A 24101-nucleotide genomic window follows, 5' to 3' on the forward strand; every position below is an offset into this window, starting at 1 on the left:
GCACAGTTTTGGTGAGTGATTCCCTCATGCATTATTACCATAGGTGACAAACACACAGAGTTGTTTGCTTCTTATTTTGACAGTTGTAGGGTTTTTATTGTGTGTGTGTGTGTGTGTGTGTGTGTGTGTGTGTGTGTGTGTGTGAGCGAGTGTCTTGGAGGTGGGGGGTTGGGTCGGGGGGTCCGTGACATCATGGAGGACTGAAATGCTGACTCTGCTTCTCTCTGTCCGCTGGGCAGTCTTCTCTTCAGGGAGGAGAACGATGAAAGAGCTTGCACACAGTTATCTCTCAGAAAGATGAGAGAGAAAGACGGAGAGATAGAGGAAAAGAGACTTACCGAGAGAGTGGGGGAGAGAGATGGGGGCCGGGTAGGAGGAGATATATCCACGTCCTTGGTGAAATAGGGGGGAAGGAGCCTATAGAAGGAAGTGAGAAATGAGATAAATAGGGATAGAGAGGAAGAATGAGGGAGACAGATGAGGGAACGTACTGCATAGTAGCCTCCTCAGTGAAATGGCACAGAAAGGCAGAGAAAAAGAAGGATGAGGATTAGGGGTGAGGAGTAGGAGGGACGATAGTGCTGGATTAAGCACCATTTGAATGCAGGACAGGGAGTCTCCCTCTCTGCCTTTGGTTAATGACCATATTCTCTCCTTCTCTTCCTTCTCTCTCCTGTCAGATATATATATTCACTATTGGGGCTGGGGTCCATAGAAAAAAAAAAAAAACACACACACACACACACACACACACTATACATGCAGACAATAATGAATGCGCCTCTGTCAATTCCAATTTTAAGTCCAATTTATGAAATAAATAGGACATGACTGGAATTTTACATCTAACTATGTAAAGATGTTATTGAAAAATTCATGCTCCGTGTCCACATTGGAGCATAAAGAGGATAAAGTGATAGTAAAGTTAATTAAAATGGATCCAAGGTACAGTTTACAGAAGTAGAATATGAGGACTAATGCATTTGTGTTACTGTATGTGATCTCTCGTTTGCATTAACATATATGAACATGAATAAAATATAATAGTAAATAAATGATAAAGCCCAGTATGATCTTCTGGATACATTTAAATAAAGTAGGAAAGATTGTTTCCTTTCACCATGCATTTTACTTTTCTTGTCAGAAAACTGAAACAGCATGGACATAATTTGCTTGGGCATGACATAGAGTATATGAAACATTTCCTCTCTTTTAATATTCAGCAGACCAAAATGATTGACAGAATGCATTTAAGCACTAATGTGCATTTTTATTGCATTGTGTAAAATCTGAAGTAATGCATTGCTGAGCATACATCAGCTACAACTGCATGCATACATTTATTTTATAATGCACATGGTTTATATCTTGTTTCTCATGCCAGCATGGCTTTGCCCTTATGTTCATGTTTTCAGAGGTTTGAATGCATTTTAATTATTACTTATAAAAAAATATTTTTAATTAACTATTTGATATTCCATGTTCATCAATACAAAATGATCAGGCTTACCAGGGAAGGGCCAGGACCGATGCTATCATCAAAACCAGGATTTGGAATAAATAAAAATAATCTTTACACATAGCAGAAAAGTTGTGTATGAAATAAGGGGTTGTGGCTTTGAATAAAGAGGAATGCAGACTGTCCTTCACTGCCCTACAATATTTTGGAGCAAAAAAAAAAAACACTGTGTGAGCAACAAAGGGAATGAGTGAAACTTATATCTCACAGTTTGTTTTATGCATCAAAGAATGACTTTGAGAGGGCCAAAATAACAGATAAAAAAAAACAAAGGATGAATGAAAAAACTCACTAATATCTGTGTTTTGAAAGGTAGCATGCGAAAAAGACTGGGGAAGCATTTCAAAATGTGCCAGGTGCAGCCTATGTACCTATTCTATTCCTATTAGATCTATTAGATATGGTGCTGTAAAGTGAAGAGTGAAGAAGAGGAAGAGAGAGCAAAAGAAAGAGGGGGGGGGCATGACGGGGTGGATGAGGGGACAGTGCAGGAGAGATAACTATTAGTTAAGGTGGTGCAGGCAGGGTTGGTCAGATAATTGATGGCCATGGTTGTAGCTGCTGTGTTAATGCTATTACAGGGGGCATGAGCATGGAAAAGGTCAGTTAGCACACTGAATATATGATGTTTCCTCCTACTGTCTTTATGGCTGTCTCCTTGTCTCCCTCTCTCCCTCTCTCTTTCTCTCTCTCTCTCTCTCTCCTCCCCTTTGTCTTTCTTTCTGTCCTTTTTCTGTGTACATGGATCCAAAGAGTGTCAGAGTAAAGAATATCAGCCAGAGTCTCTGCAGGCCAATTCTCCCTTTAAATACGTGAAACAAGGTCCGGGATGAGGATTTATTGCCATCTGGAAATAAATACATGGTGTGTGGTAAATCATAAGGAGTTTTATGGAATTACGCTGTAGTATGACATAGTATCTTCTGTCAGTTACACAACATTAATAAATCTTAAAAATCTGTCTTGCCTTACAAAATGTCATATATTACAAACTGGCTGGGTTATCTGTTAAGCTAATTTCTGTATTTGGCTCCTTCAGATTAAATCACAAATGACAACAGTGGCCACTGATCACTGAAGCAGCACACCTTACCATTTATTTTCACTTTCTTTCATCTAGAATACAAAAATATGACACTGTCATTGTCTGTTAACAAACACCATTTATTGCTTGACAAGCATATGGATTTTAGAACCAATTTTAGAACCATTCACTGGTTATCATAAAGTAGGTTTTATGCTGCATGCCTAGGTTCCTCCTTAGAAATGTATCTGTGGTTTTAATGCAATAAATATTACTTCCACTACGACTAACCTCCAGAGAAGTATGCATGTCTTTAAGGCAGAAAGACCGAAGCTGAACCTCCAACTACTGATAATAGTGGAACAGATATGGACTTGCCTTCTGGAGGGACACACATTTAAGTACATGGCTATAATGAAGGTAACAAACATGAAGCTATACCCTGATGTGTCAAGTCATAGCTGGGCATATAGATCCTGAAGGTGTGTTTGTGTTTTGTCAAAGTATCATAATAAATTTGGGCCCCTGCAATTGTTGTCAAACAAACATACACCTCTTAGCTGTATTAAAACATCAGATAGGCCATGCCTACTGTCATAGAGGACGGCTACAACATGCACTACAGTACGGCACCAGAGAAGCAAAACCTGCAATACATTCAAGACAGACAAGGCTCAGTATCACAGAGGGGTTGAGTGCGTGGTTAAAATCTTTGGAGAGCGCGGGTCGATACCATGGCAGGATGGAGGGGACTGGTGCTTAACATCTGTAGGCCAAAAGCAGTGTGGTGTAGAAAGTGTGGGTCAAGTCAATACTGAGCGAGTGACATCCTGCCCTACAATGCTGTGTCAGGGTTACAGGCGAAATTGAATGTAGCAGGAAGCTGAATCTACATGCTGATAAATGTGGGTGTGTGTGTGTGTGTGTGTGTGTGTGTGTGTACGCGACCCAATTAGTCTGTGCGGCCTGTGACCATCACTGAAGGTTCAAGCCGTGCCATTAGACGGCTCTGGGACTGCCACCAGTTGTCTGCGATGACGTTGGCGCTGCTGCTCTTAAGAGTAGATGGCCTATAATTTACACTATACTACTTTACCTTTAGTGCAACTGCTCACTCTTACTGCGATGACTGGTAGCAGCTGAAGTGAGTCGGGGTTAAAAGTTGGAGACAGGCATTTCTGGCTGACCCTGTGGTCACGGGGGAAAAACACATATGCTATTGAGCCGTTAAGGTCAAGGCTCCCATAGACCGAGACTAATACTGCGACTTCTAGCTGCTGAAGCTAGCACTACCACAGTCACATAACGATCACCCACGCCTGCTAATGCTAACAGCCTGCCCTGCAGCTACAAAACAACATGTATTACTTAGTTACTGTTAGTAACTGTTTCACCAATGTAGCTTCACCTCATTCTATAGTTAGAACTGACGGATCTAATTAGCCGCTAGCATTAGCCATTAACTGGCCTTAGCTACTGCTCGATGTCTGCTGGCCCCTGTGGATCCTTTGCCACTCAGCCTGTGCTTAGTGTGGCAGGTCAGCAAAGTGCTGGAGCAGCATTTGGCCTGAGAATAGAGGAGTGGATGGTGAGAGAGAGGAGGCCGGTAGAAGCAGATCGATGTGGCCTGTATTCATTAACCCTCGCTCATGGCTCCCTTCCCTCCCCAATCACAACCCCGCCATTTTAGGACGGCAGGAGGTGATTTATTAGCTGTCCTGGCTCAGTCAGCACCATCGACCCACAGTCTGAGGAGAGTTGACTCACACCAGGATATACCGATTCCCTCACTGTGGGCTGAACTCACTCAGTGATCTGACACCATTCAAAAAGGAACCACACTGGAGGAAGCAGGATGATCAACATATGATTATTTCTATTTGTCTGCTTTGACTGAAGTCAGTGGGAGTCGGCTACAAGCCAAGAACAAATTTTGTGGTAGTTTCACTGAAAAACATAAAACAGAAATTCTTGCCGAGGCGCTACCAGTTGACCCTGTGGTCAAGGGGCAAACACACACTGAGTTGTGAGGGTCAAGACTCTCATAGGCCAAGACTCATAATGATATAATGTTGTAACATAAGGATCACCCATGCTACTGAGCTCCTATATAAGATAAATGTTGTGCTGTGAGGCCAACACAGTTTAAGTTTTGAATCTGTGCATATTTTATATAAAAACAGACTGATAGCTAGTTAGAATATATATTTGTTGACATAAAGCTCCGTTATATGTGAGGTATGCTGATTCATTTGGCCTCCTGTAAGAAGAGGTTACAAGCAAAGCTATAAATAACTAAAACATACATAAATAAAAGGTGGATCATGAAGACAGGAATGGACACATGCTTACCAATGCCAGGTTCCTATGCGATCATGTTGTGGAAAAAACTTGTATTTTAATAAAAGAAATATGGTATGCTTCTATTTAAAACTGGCATCAATATTAATTTGTTATTCAACTGTGAGGTTCATCATTTTCTGTTTTATTTTTCTTTTCTGGAAAAATATTCATTATTTCTAAAAAAGCACCAGTTTAATTTGATTTTATCCATATCTTGTGTCCCCACAGACATAAGCTGCTTTTCTTCCTTGCCTTTTCATCTGGTAAGTTTATTAGACTTCATTTCAGCACCGGGAGCTGTCCACAGTTAAACATCCTGGTGCGGAATGAGACAGTTTGCATGCCTCTCTCCTCATGGAACTTTCTGATCATTAGACCATAAATAAAGTAAGTCTTCCCACAGGCCTTGTATTTGTATTTATATTTTGTAGATTCAGATTTCACTGAAGGTTCAAATAATTTTGGTGGAGACTCAAAGTAGTTTTTAAAATGTGAAATATGTGCACTGAATGTAAACTCTATAGAGTATTACATATGAAAATTGAACATAAATTTATGTCTGTCTGGGATTATGTAATGTCTGCGCAAACTTTATTGACTCATTTACACTCCTAGTGTAGACTGACACCAATTTCACATTTGCATAAATACGCTATGCATTTTTTAATACAAGTAAATACTGTTAATCCATTAATAACACAACACTGAAATAAAAATATTTTACAATGACGAAATGTTAAAAAGCAGACGGGTAGTAACAGTTACAGTTTGAGCTAAGGGTGGTGATGCTAATACACTCAGTGAATCACGATTATATGTTACTTAATAGTGTTTACTCTTCTGATGAATGAACATTTCACTTAAACTCTTTGTGACATCACATGCATGATAATGAAACTATCTGGTTGTCTCTTACATGTGTAACAGTTGCTCCATTGCACTAAATAAATAAATACAATATGTATTGTGTAAAAGGAGACTGAACAAACAAATAAATGGACATCTTGACAGATCTTATCAAAAAGCACAAGACAGACAGGCGGCATTTTGGCAATGCAAATGGGTGCATCTGTCAATTAAAGCCCATGTTGTGTTTCTCTGATTTACTAATCTTCCTTATACACTCTAACAGCTGACTGTTTTGTTTTATAAATCCATCATCCAGAAGTCACTTCTTGTCTGACAAACAGCTCTTAATAGAAACAATGCAGCTCAATGGATTTTATTGATTTCCCACAACAGAGAACACAGTAGGTATTTGGTAGTTGGGACACAAAAAGCCAGTGAATGGTGTCAGATCCCCCATGTGAACCTACACATTAGGTGACAAATACACAGATATAGACGAATGAGATGACCAGCAATCAGTGTAAACATATTTGTCATTACAAACTTGTCTTAGAACAATAGCCTGTCCATTTGTGAAGAATAGCTTGCACCCTGTTCACATGATTTTTTTGTTGTTGTGTCCTTATCAATACATGATTGTTTCACTGCTTTCAATAAATACCATCCACATTATAGGATATATTGCCGCTGCATGTTCCCTTTGTTTAAGATAAGTATTAGGTAATATAAGGGATGTGACGAATGCTGATAACAGTTATTATGACAGTAAACACTATTAATCAGAGCCACACATTCCTGTGGAAAATAAGTAAATAAAGCCCAGTAGGAAATTAGCCTTCAACAGGTATTTATCTATTTTTGTTTTCACGTCTGGATGATCAAACCCAGTTAATTATATTTGTGTATCCCATTAGTGCAGTGATTGATTTTGTGAGGTTGAAATAAAAACGTGCCGATCCTTACTTCCCATGTGCAAAGAGTGCATTTCTGGACAGCGCTCTCATTGTTTGCAGACTGATGACCTTCATCACACGCTCATTTGTATGTGTGTTGAGTGTGTATGCGTTGCTACGTATTACGCAGAACCCACGGGAAGGGATGAGTAAAGTGTTGCTCATTCAGACTTTAAGAGTCTGGTGAGCCACATCGGTTTAAAATGTTCAAATACACAGAGTTAAACCTGGTACACTGGGCCGCAACCCTGAACCCAGAGCTGTTGCTCACCATGCAGAACTGAGGAATTAAATTTATTTGGCATAAAAGATTTAACAACCCTGTGTACTCCACTGGAAATATTTGTACTGATTTGAAGGAAAGTGAAAGTTGGCCCTCTCCTATAGCATTTCAAAGGCCTTTAAAAAAAAAAAAAAAAAAAAAAAAAAGGAGAAGAGGAAGAAAGACCACTTTTACAAATGAGTCGCTGAGCAAATTTTTGCCAGCCCCTTTTTGTGACAAACGTACACTCGAGCGTGCACACAGATACACATCCAACTATGCTGGAGATGTATGAAGGCAGTGTGTTGGATGGACTCCCTCACCTCTCATATGCAAATAACTTTCCCCCATGCAGCTCTGTGATTGGCTTGCTGTTATTAATATTCTGCCAGCGTGTGACTTCGTTAGCCTGGAGTTACTGTGCCAACAGGCAGCACTAAAAAGCGACTTTGTCAATGTTTGATGTCTTGTGAAGTGATGCAGTGTGTGTCTGTGTGTGTGTGTCTGTTTTCTAAGGAGATTGAAATTTGGGCAGTGGGAGACAGTATTCCCCGCTGACATCAGATTGAGGAGGAAGTGGCTATCTGCTTCTGAATATGATTGTCATAAAATTCGCAGTCTGTACTATCTCTGTGTAGTAGCCAGCCACACGGCGGGCTCCATCCGGTCTCCCGAACGACAAGGCCGAAGTTCAGGTTTGGCTTATGGACGCTGTCAAGGCGCAATTTCACCCTATTGCTTTTCATCAATTTAAGTCTGGGCCGCTGCCAAGTATGCCCGTGCTTGTAAACAACAAACATCTTTAGCTGAATCATACAAGCCAAACTAAACCATGTATATGGATGTGATGTGAAGCCTAAACTAGCTGTGACATATTTGCCTGTGGCCAGCCTTCAGTCACCCGTCGTCACACTAAGTCGCTCTGTCACTGCCGTATTTCAACAATGACAGCATGAGCAGTGTGTTCTCAACACAGATCATAGGGTTTGTCATGACAAGAGCAGAAGGGCCTCTCTGCTGTGTGTGTATGTAGTTGTGTGGCGGGTGTGTGTGTGTGTGTGTGTGTGTGTGTGTGTGTGAGGGTACAGTAAATCCCTTAAACTGGAGCTTGTGACCCTCAGTAATACATTTCCTCTGGCAGAGCGGTTCTGGATTTCCCCCCCAGGTGCCCCGGGGTTTCGTAGAGAGAAAAGTGTAGGGCAGCATTTTCTAAATTGAAGTCAATACCAATCGGCCATTTATCTACAAGCACCCTGACGCTAAGGGCATCTAAAGGCGCATGTGTGCACAAACACACACACACACACAGTTTTCATTCCAGAAGCTGAATAAATGATTTACAGCCAACAATAATCTTAAAATGAAACTCATTTTCTTAATCCTGACTCATTCAAATATTGCCCATTCTCTAAAAGACTCCTATTATATGTGGAGCTTGTTTGTATCAAGCTCCCAGGGCCAAGTTTCTTAGGAAGAGGATTGTTTCTTAGGAAACAAGAGGATTTAACAATACAGAAACTAATTATTCCTCTTCACTCTTGAATTCCACCGACTATTGGAACTACAGCAATAAAAGGGCACATTATGCATACAGCATCAGTCAGCTTTCATACATCTTTGTACTCCATACATCCTGAAGATGTTGAGTCATCATGATGGAGCTCTCTCCCTCTCTCTCCCTCCCTGTCCCTCTCTCCTGTGGGTTATATTAGACAGTTTATGATCCAATTGGTTTACCTAGTCTGAGTGATGCTGGATTTATGGACAGCATAATGTCTATGTATTACAAAACACAATAACATCAATAATCTGACTGTCTTTGTCTTGAGCAATGGTTTGTAATCAGATTTTTAAAAATCTGACTGACTGTACTGGACTTCTAATTAGGTAGCTTCTTGTGTGGTTTCTCAAAACATTCCGTAAATCTAATTCACCTAAAAAGAATTCCAATAACACAGTTTTTTTCCCCCATTCAAGAAAGGTTCAGAATAATGAATGAATGAGGAAATTAATAAATAAATTACAAAAAATGTTTTTGTTATGTATGTTTTCATTTTTCTATCTTCTTTTTCACTAAAATCATTCAACCAAACTACTTTGTTCTTGCACTCACCCAAGCTGAGGATTTAGAAGATTCTAGTGATTTCACATGTTGTGCGTCAGAGTTTGTGGTGATTAGATGGGACGATTTGGTTTTCCTGGCTTTAAAGTAAAGGGATTATCAGTCACAGAAGGTTTTCAGTCAATTAATTACCAAAACACACTGAACCCCATTGTGGCCACTGTAGCAGAAATGTTTGCACTTAAGATGTGAGGTGTTATGAGTTAGGGAAAAAAAAGCTAATTGAAAATTGTGAGAAAATGAAAAAAGAGGTGTGATTGTTCATGTTAGTAAGACGACAACAAGACAACAGCGAGGACACTACATTTCTCCTTGTCTCCTACAATTACATATAGTGTTGATCTAATATTGTTGTCTTGCACCGACTGTCTACGAGTTGTAGCATTTGTATTTTGGCAACATATTGTGGTGCTATATAACAATCAGCACCATACGGCAGCGGAGGAGGAAGACTGTCATCAAATAGCTTTAATACAGACTAAAGACCTCAGACCTCCTACCCAGTGTATTTGTCAGCCTAACTCCCTGCAGCAATTGGATATTTTCTGCATGCATCGTATAAAATACTATACACTGTTCACCTCATTTCATCGTGGCTTTAAAATGTCCCAAAACATGCGAGTGTAAGTGTTTACTTGTCTCTCTCCCCCCAGAGGCTGTTAGCTCAATTTCTGCATGATATTCAACTCAATGAATAGCAACACAGCTGTCGTGCCAGTGACCAGGCAAAGAAAAAGAAATATGCAGGTGAAAAATGTTTAAAAATGTCACCTTAAAATAAAACACCTAAGGCATCAAATTAAGATAAAAACTGATCCATATAAAATACATTTTGACTTTTGTACACCAAGAAACTGTCTGGCTAACCACGTGCTAAAACTGTATTTATTGCACTTGTCAGTGTAAATGAACCATTTAGCAAAAAAAAATTACTATTGATTGTCTGACTGCATTCTGTAGATTTGTCCCACATGCTTCTGCAGAGTGCAGCTACTTTTGTTGTGTAATTTCTCCATGAGCTCCTTCATTATGAGAGGCACTCTGCATGTTCTACACTGATCTATATTCAGGGCCTAACCCTGCTCTTTGTGATGGGGATTACGCGCTCTAGAGGCAGGGTAATTTGATATCCATTGATTGAGTCAAGAGCCAATCTGAAATTGAGGAATTGTAGTTATTTCTATTGATTTTAATAACTAGGCTGTTACACTTCATTCAGTGCAGCTCTAGTCGATATAGAAAGTGAACTGTTCCCTCCTTTGAGAGAGGACAGCGCTTGATCCCATGGCATTGTGTGTTATTGTGAAATATGCTGTTACGCAGTTATTAACAGTACCCTCTGCCATTGTTCATTACAGTATGTTGTGGCATGGTACCAGTGTTGAAGGTAGTCACAGCAATTACAGACAATGAAACATTAACACCATTTAAAAATCACAGTATATGAAATGAACTATTACGTGTAATATTAATGGACATGGTGCGTATAGGAGCCATTATCGCTACCTCCACATGCATACTTTATAGTTCTGCACATATTCAGTTTCAGCCCTTTCAGTAACCCCACAAAGCCTGTTAATTTGGTTTAGTCCATGGAGACCACCACTCAAAGTTTCTACTGATCCATATTTAACTAGGTATTGGTTTCAGTCTCCCTCAGGAGGCTGTATTCATTTAAGATTTCACTCTGGAAATATAGACTACAGATAACTCATGAAACTGTAAAGAATGTTCAAAGACTGCATTTAACACTAAACCATGATGTCTTCATTTTAGTTTTGTTGACTGTCCTGTAACATTTCCTTACAATTCACTGGTTTTACCAAGCCATAAACTAATGCAGCTGTATAGGCTCATTAAAATTCATCATCATTAAAGTTCATTTTCATTATTAATCACAAGCGAATCCCTGGGTTCCAGTGGTTTCTAAATCAGTTTCTGTTCAGTATAATTTCCATGTTGTATTTTCCGTAAGTCTAGCAGAGTAGTGGGAGTCTGAGCCTAAGGCAAGAAACTCTGGGCCGACACTGAGGTGTACGAACTGACTACACGTTGGAGATGCTGAAGCCAGTGTTGACATGGTTATCAATAATTTTCGTAACAGTGCAAGAAGCATTTGACAAGGTGAGACAGACAGAGAGGAGAAACAAACCACAGAGGAAAGAGTAAATTATATCAGGTATGACTGGTGAGCAGTTGATAGTTTGTAATAATCTGTAGTCACAAATATAAACCTTCTACCAATATTTTATAACAGCTCGTCTCTCTGGTCATTCTGGTCATACAGATGAGTGGTTGGGGTGAGCTTTCCAATCTGGCTTGTTTTTATTCACTTCTTATCAGGAGTCAGACTATATGTACAAGACTACGAGTCTGCATTTTGGCAAAGTGATTCTTTAAGCTAAATGTTAACATCAACAGCACTGATGTTTTACAAGTATACATTTTAGTATCATGGTTCAGTATGTTAGCATGCTAACATCTGGAAGTTAGCCCTAAACACTAAGTACAGCGGAGACTGATGGGAGTGTCATATTTGGTCATAAACCAAACAGGGAGCCATTGGTTCAGGAGGTCTGTTGCGTTGACACCAAAAAAAAACCCACAGTGCAGCAAGTCATACATCTTTGGAGGCATTTAAATCCAGGACATTGCCATCCCTGGCTTTAAGCATGACTAAAAGTCCAGCTATATCTCACTGACGTTCAACATGGACAAAGTAGTGTAATCTTCTGCATTACAAACAGATGAAATACCACAGAAAACAGAAAGATGTGGAGCTAATTTTTTAATTTCTTTCAGTTTTTTCCAGTTGAATTAAACAAGCCTTGTTAAAATAAGATGTCTTGTTTTAACACAATGGTAATTATTTAAATGGTCAGTGAATGAAATGCAATAATTTATGGTTTTAACAACTGAAGAAGTCCAGAATTATCTTTCTTCCATTAAGAAGTTTAATATGGCACAAACGATGATTATTACACAGGTAATGACGGCTGGTGTAGGGATGATAATGATGTTATGGGTAACCGTAACAGTGGTTGTATTCATGGTGGTGGTTAAGATGATGGATTTATGCAAAGTGCCACATTCAAATCACTACTACTGTACATACTAATGTTAAACATTAACATTTTTTTGACATGTTAATCTCTGATGCACTTACTTGAAAATCATATGCATGTGTGATGTGAATACGGTCATTGTTGGCTGCTCTGCATAGAGAAATACAGAGCCTGTGCTTGCACAGTGAGAAGCAGTTCTTTCTAAGGAGACCAAGTGTGGCTATTGCAGCTCTAAGTGGGAATGAATGAAGGGCTAATTTGATGGGAGCCACTGTTCTCCCCACCACATTTAAAACCCCATTACTCTAACATCCACTGTGAATACCCCACAGGTTCTTTTGAGATGAGTGAGTTGCATAGGTCACATACTCATACAAATGCATATAGTGTGTATGCTGCAGTTTACTTCAACAAGCAGTGTTGGGGGGGTGGGGGCAGAATTGAAATGACCGGCCTAAGTAAATGTGCCATGGCATTATGGTTACTAAACCATGAACAATTCTCAGCCTTTCAAAGGTTATAGTCCACACATAGTCTCTCTCTCCCTCTCTCTCTCTATTCCTCCCTGTGTTTTCTCCACTCACTCTCTCATGCACACACACACACACACACACACACACACACCTGTCACTGAGGCCCATTAGCACCCCTGCTGAGGTTCTGTTTGGCTTTTAGACTCAGGCACAGAAGACCCCCCGTGAGGAGAGGGACTGGCACTCCGCTGCCTCCCCTCCTCTCCGGTAAACGGCAAGTGAAACGACTCAAAAGAAACGCTGCTGCACCACAAATACAGTCTGAAGCAAAGCACACGTGTGTGCGCTGACACGCTCAAACAGAGCAGCTGCTAGAAGCCCTGCAGAGTGGGATCACCTTCACGGAATTAGAACAGGTTGGACTTCACTGAATTTCCATTTAGCGCGCACAGACCGCAGGGTGATCGATTCAACAGTGTGAGGAGTGGCAGAGGTGTGATTGCACAAATGGCTTGCTCGCACATGTGTGTGCTTCTGCACACGCATGTCAAAAAGTGAATCTGTTCGCCTGTGTGTTTGTGTTGGTCTGCTGTCTTGTCTGTGCGAGATCTCTTGTGTAGGTGTATGTGGAGAGGGAAAATATCAATACGTTACAGTATTGTTTTTTCTCACTGCTGTTATCTTTGCTTTCCCACCTCCATTACACCCCCATCAGCCTTGGCTGGATTAAATCAGCAATAAAGACCTCTATCCATGTCTCTGTAAAAGATATGAGACACATTAACAGCACACACACAATGAGCAGTCTTGTATCCAGAGGCAGGTTTTACAGCATCTATATTTGTTCTGTGTGCCATTTTGTTGTGTACATCTTTAGGGTGCGCATGTTTATGTTCATATGCATGGATCCATGGGTTTTATGTATGTAGAGAGAGCTGAGATGTAGCAGGAAAGACAAGAGAAGTGTGTTAGTCACAGCACCCTGGGCAGTGCACATTGAGATGCCCGGCAAATGATTAGAAATGGTTTTTATTGACACTGTAAATGCGTTTTACACAGGCAATAGGCTGCCAAGGGGATAAAAGACTCATGCTATCAAAGCCACGTGTGGCAGGCCTCCCACAACGCAGGACTGTGTGTGAGCGCCAGTGTGCGTGTGTGCCTGTGTTTGAGTGTTTTTCATAGCTTTTCTTTTAATTACCCCCCTTGTGAATTAGCTGAGGAATAGGAGACTGGCTATGCAATGTTAAGTATCCTTGGCTGGGAATTAGCTGTTTAGTCTGTTCTGTTTGATCTTCAGGAATAAGTCATTAGTTTGCAAGCAATCTTCTGCTTCTCCATCCCTCCCTTTTACTCCCTTTCTCTTCTTTTACTCTTCCCCTGCGTACCGTCTTTATTTAGGCGGCTTCTTCAGAGCAGGGTGACTCAAATTGCCCAGTTACATAACAAAAAGGGTAGATCGTGTTAAAGAGATGTTGCGAAAAGAAGGGAGGGTTTGGTGAGGACATGGTTAAGGGACAGGGTGGAACATGTGAAAGACAGAGGATGTGAATCTTTACTTCCAGCTGATTTGGGAAATGAAGGGGTTCATTGTGTAGTACACTGCACATGGTGAAGACAGGCCTGCTGCTTCTAGCTACAAGGCACGAGCAAAGATTAGAAGTGTGAGCGTGTGTGTGTGTGTGTGTGTGTGTGTGTGTGTGTGTGTATGCTACTCAGACAGGGTGCAGATAAGAAGATTGTTAACACTGGATGAAGAGCAACCATTAAATGGTAATTGGCTGACCAGATGCTCTTCTCCCTGCATACAAATTACAGTCTTTAACTTCGCCATGCCTCTGGCTTCCCCCATGCCGTTACTGGTTCGCATATACTCAATTGGAACCTTAACTCACAAGAAAAACCATAGTATTTTTTAGGAGCACACAGCATATCCATCTCCCTAGACCAAAACAATCTTTGTATTTATGTTTTTTTTTATGTTTAACTGTGACAGTTAAGTGTTTATCAGTGATTTTACTGTCTCTGTATTTCAGATACAAGATTTTGTTATCCAGTACTTAAAGTAATGTTTCAGTAAAAAAACATTAAAGTGAAAGTCTGTCTCTCTCCCTCTTAGTCTGGGCTGTTTGCTTGGTGTTTCAGGGTTACTCAGAGCACTTTCTAAGTCTTTTTCAGACAGGGTGCCAAACTGTGTCAATGCCAAGAGAGGCATTAGCGGACCCTGCGCAGTCCCCCCCAAATGGATATTAATAAACCCTGCTCCGTCTAGCATCTACTCTCCTACCAGTCCCACTTCTTCTCCCTCTCGATCCCCTCTAATCCCCTCCTATTTTACACTCCATCCTCCTTTTCCTTCTCTGTCTCCGGTCCTTTTCCCCTTAAGTGTCAATAACTCTTGCTTGCAACACACCCACACACACACACACACATATATATATACAGACACACAAACACACACACACACACACACACACACACACAGAGAGAGAGGCTGACACACAGGCAGTAGTTGCAGTGTCAGGCTTTCCACGGGGGCTGGTATAGTTATATAGTAGACTCTGTGGGTTTAGTAAAATCCTCATTAGGACTCGGTGTAGGTGTGAGCATCCCTGCTGCTGTCTCACAACAAACTGCTTACCTCAACAGAATACTCACACAAACACACACAGCTGCACATGGACCAAACAAAGAGGAGAGTCAAGACGCTGATGTGAGGCAGGAAACGTTCACGTCTATGCGTGCACACGCTTGCACACAATGTATGTTGATTAAACAAATGTATGCCCTCTCACTAACAAACATAAAGTGTTAGTGCTGTTGTGTGGTGACATTTTAATGGAGGATGGCATCTCCCCCTAATTAATGTCAGTCAGGATGTATCCAAAAATAACTCTTTGAATAAGGCCTAGTACACTGCGGTGCCATCACCCTGGTAAACCAATTATAATACTCTGAGACTATCAAAATATTCAGCATCATTTTTAATCTGACAGCTATTTGACCTGGATGGTGCTGTTTTTAAACAGTAGAATATTCTATCTAGCAATGCAAAATCTGTCATTCCTGTTTAAAAGGCAAAATGAACATTGTAAAATGTTTCACAGTTGTCATGTTTGCTGCCATTTTCCAAAACACAGGATCTGGTGATTCTACATCATGTGCTATTTTAGGAGGAGTAAACTGTACAGTATGTACAAATTGAGTGGCGGTGGTAGTGGTGGTGGTGGGGGAGTAAAGCGAATACAGTATGTTACTGGCATTAACCAGTGAGCATCTTCCCATCACCATTTGTACAATTAGAAACTTGAAACAGAAGGCAGAGCTCTGAGAGCTGAGGACTGAGCCAAGTGACATTGGGTTTATCATCTTATTGAACGGGAGATGAGACATGTTCAGATTTTTTAAAACAACTCTGCACAGACCGCTAAACAGCAGGCCCATCTTTGGCAGCAGAGGAGAATACAACAGTTAGCAATCTAAAACTTTGGTGTGGATAATAAGCTTGAAAAGAGACACAGAGCGGTAATGGTATTTAGGGACCACGTCATAAAAATGTTGCAGCCTTTGCAGTCTAACATGATGAATTGGCAAAATGTAAGTATTTGACATGTTCCATATATAATGATTTCCATTTCTACTCTGTTTCCTGTTAGAGATTTTTTTCTGCCCTGCTCATCATGCTATTGTGTCACTGAGTCCCCCGCTGCTTCTGAAATGTGTGAAAGGTCCAGCCATTTAAATAACTGGTAAAAAAAAAAAACCTGATGGCTATTAAACATCAGTTACATAATCATTCAACTTCAACTGATTTTTTTAAAGCTAGATAAAAGAGAAAAAAGTTTTCTTATATAAAAAAGCTATCACTTTCAATTCATTTTCAGGAGAAATATGTTTTTGGTTCACTGTATTTTAAGATCACAGTTTAAGAAAAGCAAATACTCCACACTAAGTCCAACTACCACGTTGCATGTGCATTTTCTTTATTAGTTAATATAATATGTGAATCTGGTACTTATCTTTAAAGGTCAACTTAGTACAAAATGAAAATTCCCTTTCATTTTGTTCCTTTTCACTATCACTGCATATACATTGATATAGTATTATTAGTATTGCTGCCAGTGTAGCATATTGGTACATATAGAGTAAAACCATATTCATCACGCCCTTTTGAAAATATTATCACGGATTAAAGCAGCAGTGGGCTTTTAAAGTCAACATAGACTCTTCAGAACTACTGTGGGACATTCCACAAACACAGGATCCAGCCTGCAGCAGGAAATTACTCTTAGCTCCCATGTAAAACAGGTCTATGATTTTCACCATTCAAACACAAGAGCAGCAGAGAAATTCATGTTGATATGCAAATTCTTGCAAAACTGGATGGCCATATTCTTTGGAAGCATGTCTGACTGCATCCACCTTATAACTGATAGTTCCACATGGCAGCATGCATCCAGCAGAATGCTGTGACTAATAATGTCTCCATTTATTCTCCAGAATAGCTGCAGATGTTTTAGTTACATTTGACAAGTTAAACATTTACTGTATATTCATGGGCATAACATGTGTATGGTTGATTGCTTTCCACGAGCCATTGTGAGGAACACCTGTGCAGGCTGCGCGTTGAGGAAGACAAAGAAACGGCGAACATGTGCGCGGGCACACAGAAAAATGAGCATGCACTTAACTGCACTTATGTGAGCCCTTAACTCTGTATCTCTTGCACACTTTCACACTCACTCACACACACAGACACACACTTGAAGCGCTGCTCATTTGGCTAACAGACCTCATTACACGGGTGGATGGACCATCGACCCCTTGGTGGAGAAATTAAAGAAATCTCCCTTTTCTTCTCTTCTGTCCAGAATGTGTGACACGATGTCCTGGAGTTATTTACCTGCCTGCTGTAGCATGACAGCTAATCTCACCTGCAGCCCCCAAGACTTTGCACATGACAGCTAAAAATGTCTGGAGCAAAAGTAGGTAGACAGACAAATATATTCCTTCTGTGATTCTGGAGTGTAAAAATTTTGCATGGGGACAATGAGATTCCTGATGATAATTGTTATGGCAAGGAAATGGAAGGAGCATTCTCTTCTGCAGGTGGGTCTTACAAAAGGTATTACAGAGTTACATTATCTCTGCTGCATCTATTTAGATCTGTTTTGTTTTTTGTTGTTGTTGGTTTTTTTTTTGGTGGATGGCAGGCATACAAAACACAGAACTGTCACATCAGAGACCAGGATTCATTTAAAACCACAGTCCTGTCTGTTGTCAGATTTAGACAACAAAACACTATGGTTAAGGCTTGGTTAAATGTAAATAAATATGTTGTTTTTCTGTATTAAACAAGACAACAATCTATCCTCAACAGCCCCTTTAATTTTATTTCTCTACAAAAATCTTCCTATGTGACACGCTGCAATTTTCAGTGTGTCGCCTCAAACACTTGCTCGAGAACATTCAACAGCAAAAATATTTACTTCCCCCATTTTCAACCTGTAGCCACAGATTTCACCTTGGAAAGAAAATAAACATGTTGCCACCCTCCTCCATACTCACACAAACTCTCTTTTTAGCAATGTAGGAGGCTGTGTGAACCAAGTGCTGAAATGTGTTTCCTGGCCATCACTTACAATAACTGTTCAGAGCCCCTTCCCACTAAACCAGCTTGTGTGAGCATGTGCGGTTCAATATATACAGACGTACATCGACACACACCTGGACCACACATGTGCATACATGTGATATGATATGCTAATTTCACCTCATATCTCAAAAGACCACTATAAGTATTATTCATGTTTGGCAATTCAATTCTGATGACAGTGTTACTCCTATTTATTCTAATTGTGAGGCAATCAGGGGTTCCAGATGTGTCCTGAAGACTGCAGGCCTGTTATGCAATCTGTGGCCACAGCCATGGAGACTCAAATTATCATGACAATGCTAATTATCATGATGACAACCAGTTAAATCCCCACCACAGCTGGGCTCTGGTCAACATGGTAACACATCACAGCCAAGTGTTCTTGACATCTTTTCCAGAACATTGGGCATAGTGTCCCACACAAAACGCTCTGTCTCACACAGCCACACCCGGCACAATGCACTGCGCATGCATCCGCACAAACACAGACATGTACTGTAGACACACACAGTTGCAGGCCTTGGGAGGTGTATATATGTGTGACTGGATTTTGGAACAGCTTGAAGCCATGTCTCATCTTTTGTGACCTCCCAGCTGCAGGCCAGTGGAGGGGAAAAAAAACTATCAAACCAATGAAACTTGGCGAGGCAAAAGTGTGTTTTGTGTGTGTGACTGTGTGTATATATCACAGCTGCACATGTGACCATCAAATGCCTTTAGGGGGGAAAAAATACATCCAGTTAGATTGGTTTTTATTACTCACTGTCCCTCCCTTCAGTCATTCTCTCAGCTTCCCTCCTTCATTGAGAAATCTCCAAGAGTGTGAGGTCGCTTTTGGTCAATACAATCCCTCATCTCTCCTCCCCCCTTCTCTCTCTTCTACTTCTGTTCATATATTGCATCCCTCAACCTCCCACCCTGAAGCCCCCATCTCCACTAAAGATGTCAGACAATGGTTTCACACTGATCAAATGAGACAGTGTGTCAGTTCCATCACAGGCCACAGGGAACAGTAGGAACAAGTGAAATTGTTTGTGAGTTTGAGTGTGTATGTGTGAGAGAGAGAGAGAGAGAGAGAGAGAGAGAGAGAGAGAGAGAGAAATAGAGTGAGAGCCTGCGCGTGCATGTGTGGTAATATGTGTGTGTATGAGCGTGTGTGTGTGTGCATAGGCATATAAAATTGCAAAGGTCCAGATGTGTGTGCATGTGTGCCTGTGATGGCGTGACGTCAGGATATTTCCGGAGAGAGCAGGCAGGGAGAAAGAGGAAGGAAAGGGAGGATGTGCTGGGAGATGAGAGGGATGAGAGGCACATCAAGCAGAATGACAACTGTCTATGCCACAGAATAACTGTTATATATATGATTCATGCAGTCTTTCTTTCTGTTGATGTGATATTCTGTTATCTTTTCTCCAAAATACAGCTTCTATTTCTGTCTAAACTTGTAGGCAATGTAGTCTAGCTTTTTGCAACTATCATCAAACAGTACTTAATGAAAGAAAAGTTGCTAAAATCTATTTTCAAATGCAACACATAGGAGCTTTAATGAGTATAACCATAATCAGAACATATTCTGCATTATTCCCAGAGTAAATTCTGACCATTTCTACTGTTTGATAATGTGTGTAAACAATCTTTTTATTTGTGTGGGCTAATTGTTTTCAGCTCCTCAGACCCCAGGAGGAGGGATCTCTGCCTGTGTCTTTTTTCTTTTCTTAGACAGCATGTACTGGATCAGAAAATACTGCTGATGCCGGGCTGTCAAGTCCACTGAGACACTGGATTGTACATATACAACGAAAACCTGACTTGACTTAATTTTGCATGAGTTGTAAACTAGATTGCTATAGTTAAAGGCAAATGTATGCAACCACCCTGTCACAACACATTCATTTTTAACTGCACCTGTTCGATGTTAGATTGCTACCTATTTGTAGACATGCCTCCTTCACTTAGTCTTTTCAAGGTGGGAAAATGCACTGTTAAAGTGCTGGGAGCAAAACATAGAGCCCCTGTTCAGAGCATCTTGATAGATCAGGCTGCAGAATTTGAGGCCATGTCACAAAATTTTGTGGAGCTATTAACACAGTGAATTTTTTTAAAAACCATTTTCCCTTTCTGACCATTTCAAACTAATGCTGGCCTTCTACTAAAATATCTGAGTAGATTTCAGAGTTTTCAATTAAAAAGAGCCTTCACTGCATTGTGTGAAAATAGCTAAGTCTGTGCTTTCAGCTAACAATTTCCTATGTACAGAAAGAAAGACCAATATTAGAGTTTCAGTGGTGCTTTATGTGGCTATAGCACAGACGGCAGTAGAATAAGGTTAGATCGAGGTATGAGCTTGTGTAACTTGTTGCACAGCCAAAGCCAGTTCAAGAGATATTACATAGAGAAGACTGCACACTAAAAGCCAACTTCTGAAAAACTGAATGAACAATGAAAAGACATCTATTGCGTCAATATATGTATATCTTGAGGATTGCCCCCATTGATCAGTTAAATTAATCCCTGTTTGAGTTTGCTCACTACAGCAATACTGGGACAAAGCCTGAGCCCTGGCTGTTACGTACTGCTGCTGTGCTACAACCATGAATTTAACAGACAAGGGAGAATGACTCAAGATAACAGACATGGATGGAGATAGAAAATTATGATGAAAATATATGAACATTTAAAAAAAAATGAAGAAATACTTGCTCAGCTGTCAGATTCATGGTATTATTTCATATTAACTTGAACCCCGTCATTTACAATTTGTGAGACTGAGTATATTTGTTTATTTGAATTAAGACTGTAAATCAAAACAAACGAACAGTCGAGCTGAAAACAAATATTGTGTCACAGGAAAAGGACTCTGCTGTTGCTTTTGTTGTCTAATGCCTTACTCAAATGTTCCATTCTCACTTCATATTGTAAATGTTTACATTCTTACTAAATATGGGACTTTATGAATGAAGCTGTGATTATTCTGTCTACGTTTCAAACCTTTATAAGACCGGCTATGAAAGCAAACGACAGCCAACACGTAGGCATTTAACCTACAGTACACATCCCCTGTCTTCAGTGCACATTCAGTCATTTTTAATATTGCAGAGCAGCGATAACACTCTTTTGCTACAGCCACTTTAACTCTTTTAACAACACTCTTTTCATCTGAACTTGTCCCTATTTTCAAACATTCTCCAGCTGTCTGATAGAGGTTTGACTTGTTGTGTTAAAGTGAAATATTATGTGAAATGTGAGTGTGAGTGCATTAAGTCCAACACCATGTCCCTCCATTCAGTTTACTCAGCTTTTAACTCACTGTCTGGACATTCATACTGTCACTCCCTTAAAAATACAGTCCATCAGTTTTCAAACTTAGACACAACCATATGTGAAACAAGAACAAAGACACACACATGCAGCTTCAGCCTTTTCCTCTTGGGTACTGCTGATGTGACAGAGAAAACCTGGTCTGATGTAGCAGGGTGAGGATTACGATTGCAAGCTTTTACATATGCACACACGCACACGCACGCGCCCACACACACACACACACACACACAACACAGGCCTTGAGCAGATGGATAAAGTAGGGAGGATGTGACCAGAGGAATGATGCATGACAAGGACAGCTGTGCTAAGCTCACTTCATTCAAGATATACAAGCTCACTCACCGTACACAGGCAGCGGGGCAGAGTGTCAAAGCGAGACACAAGCGCAAAAACAACGAATGCCTGTTATGCAGACACCTAAAAAAAAAGAATAAAAACATACTGCATATTGCAGGGGAACAAATGGAGACACATCACAAATGTTGGGGCCAACAGATGTATCTCTTATGTATTTTTCAATATCACTTTAACACAACTGTTTCATTTCATTCCCACGACGAGGACATTATCACAATACAGACCACAGGTCCTGTGGTGTGGTCAAACAAATATGGAAATCTGGCACTAAATGAAAAATAATCTCTATCTCATTCTTTTCTCTTCATCTGGTAAACTTTAGAGACAAAGTGTCTCAAACTCAGCTGTGCAAGATGTGGCTGCAGTAGTTTTTTTTTTTTATCTGGAAAATCTGACTCAACATCATCTTGTTTGTGTGTGTTTGTCAACTGCACTGTCAACTACACCTAACTGTGGCTGTAGTTAATGTTGTGTTCACGTGATGAAAAAATAACCGCTGGAAAACACAGAGACTCCGAACAACAATGTGAAAATAACCCTGCATGCAAAGTCATTGGTGCCCTGAGTTTGCTGCTAATAATTCTTGTCCATTACACACTGGACTTTTGTTTTACATGAAACTAAAAAAAAAAAAAAATAGTACTTGTGCCCTGTGATTCACTAACAGAATGACATCATAAAGTTAATTTGTCAAGTCCATAAGAAATATGAAACTAATGCACTTTATATGAGACTGGTCATAAGTCATGCACATGTAGATAATGATGTTATCTGCCTGTAATCTTTCTCTGGCTATTCTCTGTGTATCAATTAGCTACCTTATGTTAATTACCACTGTATTTCAGCTTGATACATAACCCACCTTGCCAGTAGCGAAAGAGAAACTAGGAGTTCCATAACATGTATAAAAAAAAACCTGAACATTTTGATTCATTGCTGGTCAGATAAAATGAAAAAACACTGCAAGCATACTGAATTGTTGCCTCATTTTAACATACAGTATAAATGTTATGTATTGACTCTCCGATTACATTGTGAGATTTATATCAAAACAGTCTAAGCAGAGATTCACAGCTGTAATAAACATACACAAACACTGACTTGTGGAAGGCCAGTGAAACATCCTTCTTATCTTAATATTTCATACATAACAGCGGAACAACAGAGGAGCTCTCCATTTTTAATGACCTAAGGGGGGTTTACTACCAAGCCATGAGTGGGTATAGTACAAACAAAGTTTTGCATTTCATGACTATTTATGTTGTTGTCTTTGAGTCGATTTAGAGTATTGTGTATATTTTAAGGAACGAGGGAGGAGAAAAGAGAGATGGAGAAAGTAAAAAACAGATCTTGTAAGTGATGTTCTGGGTTATTTCTGCTTTTGTCACTTCAGAGTAACAAACCATGAAGGCCTGTCAAATATCTCTTACTGGTCGCAAAATGCTTTTAATATTAGTTTGTGGACAGAGTGTCTTTTGCAACGCGGGTTCATCTAAGTTTACACTATAGTAGGACAGTTATGAGAGACTTAAAAAGATTTTTTGATGATCTGTCATTTTTCTTTTCTTTTTGGAAGATATATCAGTTTCATATGAGGTTGACCATAGATAATGTATTCATACTAAAATAAAAGCAGTGTTGTTATTTTGCTTTTGTGATGCTCAGTAAGTGTCCCTTGGTTTTTTTAGGATGCTGTGGTATGTGTAAAAGTAAACAGGGTTTGTAAATCAATACCTTTAAAAAAAGCCAAATATGTTGTTATGTCGGGCACAAAGCTTCTTCCATGGGGACCCTAAAGAGCAATAGAGGACCACTCAGTGTGCATTGTCATCATCCAGAGCAATTGAGCTGAACCTCGGAGTCAATACAGGGCAAATGGCTTTCATTGTGTTTCAATGGTTCCCAAAAGAATAAGGAAGAGTGTGCAAACAATCCACTTTCAGATGACTGCTGTGTCTTCATGTTCCAGCATGAAGCAAATTCAGACAATTTTTAGAAACCAGCAACCCATGATAAACAGTGTATAGCCTTTCAAGGCTGACAATACATTTTAAAGGAGGAAAAGATGCCACAGGGAAAAATGAGATGGTTATGGATAAGTACCTTTTCATCCTAGACAGCCATTAAATGGTTTCTTACCACAGCAAAGATTTCTCC

The sequence above is a fragment of the Lates calcarifer genome, linkage group LG10 (assembly GCF_001640805.2).
Source record: "Lates calcarifer isolate ASB-BC8 linkage group LG10, TLL_Latcal_v3, whole genome shotgun sequence".
In the NCBI taxonomy this organism is placed as follows: domain Eukaryota; kingdom Metazoa; phylum Chordata; class Actinopteri; family Centropomidae; genus Lates; species Lates calcarifer.